At 39.2% G+C, this 5,953-nt stretch overlaps 1 protein-coding gene across 8 annotated transcripts in view; it reads left to right on the top strand.

Moving 5' to 3' along the window:
- Positions 1-5,953, top strand: part of Cdkl2 (cyclin dependent kinase like 2) — an 87,817-nt gene that overhangs the window by 57,499 nt on the left and 24,365 nt on the right. For 2 of the 8 annotated variants that reach the window (XM_008843482.3, XM_008843487.3), the window contains one exon: positions 2,390-3,215. The exons of 4 other annotated variants lie outside the window; for them this stretch is intronic. The gene's annotated coding sequence lies outside the window, so the exon portion shown is untranslated. Of the gene's footprint in view, positions 1-1,258; positions 3,216-5,953 lie in introns of those variants that run through there. 2 more of the 8 variants (XM_008843483.3, XM_029568524.1) reach the window with 1 other exon arrangement.

The raw sequence follows: 5,953 nt of genomic DNA, 5'->3' as shown, positions 1-5,953 counted from the left end.
AGAAAGAGGCTGGCAGGTGTTGCAGGACCAGGGAAGTAGAGGGAGATGAGGGCAGGGCCAGGACCAGAAGCGGTGGTCCTGGAGCCCAAGAAAAGGACTTAGTTGCTCTGGGTGAGAAGGGTCAGGAAGCAGTATTGGTTCCCCAGGTGTCTGGGGCCCCGAGAGTAGGAATGGCGCAGGGTCCAAACTAGGAGTATAGAACGGTGGGCGGGGGGCGGGGAATGGAAGGGTGAATGAGGCTTAGGGAGTCCCGTGCGGAGAGCTGCGCTATATACTTACCCCAAGAGGCCTGAGGATAGTAGTGCAGGCTAGGAGAGTTAGCCGGTGGTCTGAGGAATTTTTTTAGCTAAAAAAAATATCTAGTGATGGGGCCCCGAGAGTAGGAATGGCGCAGGGTCCAAACTAGGAGTATAGAACGGTGGGCGGGGGGCGGGGAATGGAAGGGTGAATGAGGCTTAGGGAGTCCCGTGCGGAGAGCTGCGCTATATACTTACCCCAAGAGGCCTGAGGATAGTAGTGCAGGCTAGGAGAGTTAGCCGGTGGTCTGAGGAATTTTTTTAGCTAAAAAAATTCTCTAGTGATTTCATGAGTACTGGCAAAGAAGAGGAATGTAATACTTAGAAAAGCAGAGGGAGCATTTGCCTGTGGGATGAATCCTTTCCGTTGAGCTTACATTCCTTGTTCTTAGGCTAGTCTGCATTTTATTGGGTATGGTAATAAGAATGCAAGGTGGCCAGAACTCAAGAAGAAGGCATGCTTATCACCCTTATTGGTCTTTTGCCCTGTGGACTTGTAAAGCAAGATTGATTCAATGATTATCTTGCAATTTCTTTCCCAATAAAGCAGAATCCACATTATACTAATTTTTTTTTTTTTTTTTTTTTGTCTTTTCGACTTTTGTCTTTTAGAGACAGGGTCTCCCTAGCCCCAGCTGTCCTGGAACTCACTATGTAGACCACGCTGGCCTCGAACTCACAAAGATCCACCCGCCTCCACGCCTAGCTTGCCTTGCTTTTTAAGTACAAACATTTTAGTGTCCCAGCTTTCCCCCCAAATCACACAGTTTTGAATAATAATCTGCTTTGTGACCTTCAGTACATTATTCATTATTTGATATGTCATTCACTATTTAAAATATGATGGTGACTAAAACACCATGTTCTTATGGCTGTGTCATTGGAATTAATCTGTTAACCTCCATAATACATTTTGAACATCTATGACATTAAAAATAAATTTACTGTGGCCTCCCACACAGCTCTACTGCTTGGGTGTCTCTGCCAGGAGAGTCCAATCAATGTAACTACTGTGCTGGAATATCTGCCAGAAGGAGACTACTCTATAATGACAGAGATGCTTAAAAAGTTCCTAACCTTCATGAATCTTACTTGTGCTGTTGGAACAACAGGCCAGAAATCTATCTCTAGAGTGACTGAATATTTGGAACATTGCTAGCTGCTTTACCTTTGCTTCAGGTGCTTGGTAATGTTGGAGCTATCCTTAGACAAAGAATAGTCATGAGAGAAGTCCTTGAAGATATACCAAGAACATTCATCAGTATCATTCCTGTTTGGATTTTTATGACCACCCAATTTCTTTGTCATGCATTCTGCATTTGCTAAATGACAGTTACTGCATCAATCTGCAACTATCAAAAATGAGGGAAAAGGTTCAGGCTGTTAACACTTCCATGCAGTATTTAAATACACTTACTTGGCAGAGTCTACATCCTCCCCTTGTTTTCTTGCTTTATTTTGGGAAAGATTTAGGGGGAAAATTTGTGCTGCTGTTAGTGCAACTGCTGTGTATGTTGAGCTGCTGTTGTCATGCCAGTCAGGTCCAGAGGCAGCTTAGCTACTGAGGTCTCGAATGTTCTGAGGACATTCTATTTGACAACAGTTTAGTTCCTTTTTCAGGCTCATTTGCTTTTGCTTTTGTTGAATGATTCCAATCATAAATAAAGCTTAATTTTGTGAAAAAAAATTTACTGTTAAGTAAACAAAGCTTAAATTTTAAACCCTCCTTTACACAAGCTCCCCCCAAGGCCCCAGCAGAGGCCTTTTGCAGTATACAGTCAGTTGAGTTTCTTCAAGTGAGCTATGAGCAATCAGTTCATATACACTGTTTAAACTGCAGGCCCTACAGATCAGTTTCATCAGAATCAGTCAGCATTTGCAGAAAATGAGAGACTATGCTATACAAGATTGTTTAGGTTGGCAGTTATTCTAAAGATTGTCTTTAAAATCTCTAAAAATGTCTTAAACTCCACAGTACCCGCCCCGCCCCCAGTATTAACCAACATATACAGTGTGAGAAAGCAAATGACATAAAGGTCAGTTTCCAGAAAAACCTTCTGTAAAGTGTTTGGTGGTATATACTGTGCTTTTAGATGGTGCTCTAGTACTTGAGATGATGCCATCTTGCAACAAGAGCACTAGAAGAGATCTGTGGCTTTAACCATTTCCTTCTGAACGACCTACATCTTCTAAGAAAGGCTTTGCAGAAGAAGGAAAGACAGACTTCGAAAATATTTCAAAGGAAGATTAAACAAGTGCTCCCCCGACTCTTGTCCCTTCACCTTTCCAATCTATTGATGTTATTTCAAGATATGTCAATGAAAGGATAGTGATATGGCTCTTGTTACATGCATATGCATTTGATATTAGTAGATTGTGTATTTAAGGTTATCTGATATTAAAAGTAAAAGAGGAGAGAATTGTTATAAAAAGTCATGTTATTTATGCATTGAGCTTTGTGTGTTATCTATATAAATATTTACAATTGAAGAAAATGAAAAAAAACTAGGATCTGTAAGAGAAAAATGTTTCCTTTACCTTAACTATAGGAGCACATTTAAAAAGCTTGTTTCTAGGCATTTGGGTGATATGCACTGCTGCCCTATAATAGATGTATATCTTTGTTTCCAGTCATTATTCATATTTAGTCAGTGTGTTAGGGGAATCTGGTCTCTGCTGATCTTCTAAGAATCTTGTCAATCTGACAGAGAATTTGTTTGTTTCTAATGACTCTGGTGTTAGGTAGCCCTCTAGTAATAGATTCTGGTGCTAATGTTCCTGTGTGAAAGAACATCATTGGAAAAAGCCCACGCTTGTAAGTATACTTTGGAATTAAAAACTGCGCTTCATCGCCAGGCGTGGCGGCACACGCCTTTAATCCTAGCACTTGGGAGGCAGAGGCAGGCAGATCCCTGTGAGTCCAAGGCCAGCCTGGTCTACATAGTGAGTTCCAGGACAGCTGGGGCTACAGGGAGACCTTGTCTCAAAAAGACCAAAAAAAAAAAACCTGTGCTGCTCATTGAGAAAGGAGGTATATATAAAAAAGAAGAGATGGAAAGCAGTGGTACCTAGTAATCCAGCTGCCTACACTTCTCTGGGCCAGTTGCTCTTGAGTCGCCCAACTGAAGAGGTTTTGTGGAGGAAGTGTCTGTTACAGACTCTACTTTTGTCCACTGGTGGTTTGAGGGTGATAATGGACAGAACTCAGAGTTGTTCCTTCCTGCTTCCTTGTTACCTCAGTTCCTTAGGCCTTCCCCAAAGCTTCTCACCAAGGTTCAAAATCATTTGCCTAACTTCTACACGTGCTTTCTGATGCACAGGTTCACAACTCCATAGGTGGGAGGATTAGACAAGTTTGGCTCCAGGTTCTTGCTTTCTGGTTTCCAGCCTCCTCTACATTTATTATTTGATCATCGTTAGGGGACCAGAATTTATAGTGTTGGTATTGACCAGTTATTAGTGTTTCTTCCAAAAGCCATTGGCAAGAACTTAGCATAACAGTTTAACAAGAATTCTTCATAACTCTGAGGAGCCTAAAAATGAAATTCTGACCTTGGATACTTGGGACCTTAAAAGAGTAGACCTTCAGGAGAAGGCGAAATGAAGGGTTCTAACATAAAAATCTGTCAGTAGTGGTTAAATTAAAAAGTGATTTTTATTTAAAAGTTGTATTTTTAACCTCCGACCAAGGGTTTAACTATATTAGTAAAGCTAATAGGCAGATAAAATTTACTTTATCAGCAGTAATAGGCTTTCTACTAAAATTTTATTATTTTTTTTACTTTGAAAAATATTGCCAACAGACTTAACACATGAACAGATTGTACTTAAAACTAAGTGGTACCCAGCTCATTTTAATATTTTCATGTAAAGGTCAATGTGAAAATATTAGCCTAATGTCTGAGAGTCTAGGATCAGTTACCTTATAATTTATATATGGAGTTTAGTGTCTTTTGCCTATTAAGATACCTTATAAACTTTAGAATTTTTTCTTTTTAAGTCCACATTAATATTTGATGGTGAAATTAATAGAACTAAAGATTGTTCAGAAGTCTATAGGTGGGTACTAAACCAAAATAATACCTTTTTCAATTTGTGAGTCTTTAGTCTCTCCATACAAGGATATATTTTAGTCACATACTAATGTGAAATATGTATATGTACTAGTGGGGAAAAATGGGTTTGATGTGCCTGCCTATGTTTTAAAATTAATAAATATTGCCTTACTGAGCTCTATAGATGTTTTTAATTTAGATTTATTTAATTAAGAGATTATAAATAGGGGCTGGAGAGGTGGCTCAGCAGTTAGGAGCACTTACTGCACTTCCAGAGGACCCAGGTTCAGTTCTCAGCACCCACATGGAAATTAATAACTGTCCTTAACTCCAGTTTCAGGGAATCCAACATCTTCTTCTGGCCTCCATAGTCACTTGCATGTGTGGTGCACTTACATGCATGCAGACAAAATACACATAAAGTAAAAAAAAATTTTTTTAAAGAAGAAAAACCTTTATTTAAAAAAATATCACAAATGGTATTTACCACTCTGGTGTTAATAAATGAAATTGAAATAATCTGTTAATCCTCTCTCTTTCTCTCTCTCTCTTTGAAATTTTGGATATAGTGGTGAAAAGTTAACTTTTCTTGTACCACTGTTGATATAAGCAGTATTGTGACAAACCAACATTTTTGTAAAGACTATCTGCCAAAATATGACAGACCCAGGCTTAGAACCTGGTTCTACTGATAGAGAATCCCTTGTGTGGTTAAGTTTCCTTAATCATTAAGAAAAAGGATAGAGAGATGGCTCACTGGTTAAGAGCACTTAGTGCTCCTGTTGAAGACCTGGTTTGGGTTCCCAGTACCCACATGGTAGCACATAGCCTATTGTAACTCCAGTTCCAGGGGATTCTATGCCCTCCTCTGGTCTCTGAGGGTGCTGCAAGGCATGTACTACACTTACATACATGCAGACAAAACACTTATACACATAAAATAAAAATTTAAAAAAAAAAAAAGGGTTAGGCATGGTAGTGCATGCCTTTAATCCAGATGTGGTGTGACATGCTTTTTTCATCTTGATTTTGATGGATACTATCAAATTGTCCTAAAAGACTACTAAGTTATAGTCTTACCCACACTATGTGAAAAAAAAATATTTTGTAGGCTCTATGCACACACCTTTAGTCCCAGTACTTGGGAGGCAGAGGTGGATCTCTGTAAGATCAAGGTCCACCTTGTCTACATAGCAAGTTCCAGGCCAGCTGGGGTTACAGGGAGAACCTGTCTCCAAAAAAAGTTTTTCTTATATTAGGCACTATTAGTTTTCATTTTGGCTAGTCTGAGGTCTGAAAATCATCTTGTTTTGATATACATTTTCTTGGTTATTGCTGTTTTTTTTGAGACAGGTTCTCATTGTGCAATCCTGGCTAGCCTGGAGCTTGCTATACAGACTTGACTGGCCTGGAACAGAGATCCACCTGTGTCTGCTTCCAGAGTGTTGGAATTAAAGGTGTGTGCTATCATAGCAGGCTATCTTTTTATATATTTATTGTCTGTTTGAATTCCTCTTGTGAATAAAAGATATGAAAGATCTTTAAAAAAATAATCAAATCAGATTTGGGCCTATATATTGGAGATTTTTCTTTGTAGATGTT

This window comes from Nannospalax galili, unplaced genomic scaffold, assembly GCF_000622305.1.
Source record: "Nannospalax galili isolate Female #2095 unplaced genomic scaffold, S.galili_v1.0 scaffold800, whole genome shotgun sequence".
Taxonomy (NCBI): Eukaryota; Metazoa; Chordata; class Mammalia; order Rodentia; family Spalacidae; genus Nannospalax; species Nannospalax galili.
This window is presented reverse-complemented; position numbering and strand designations above follow the sequence as displayed.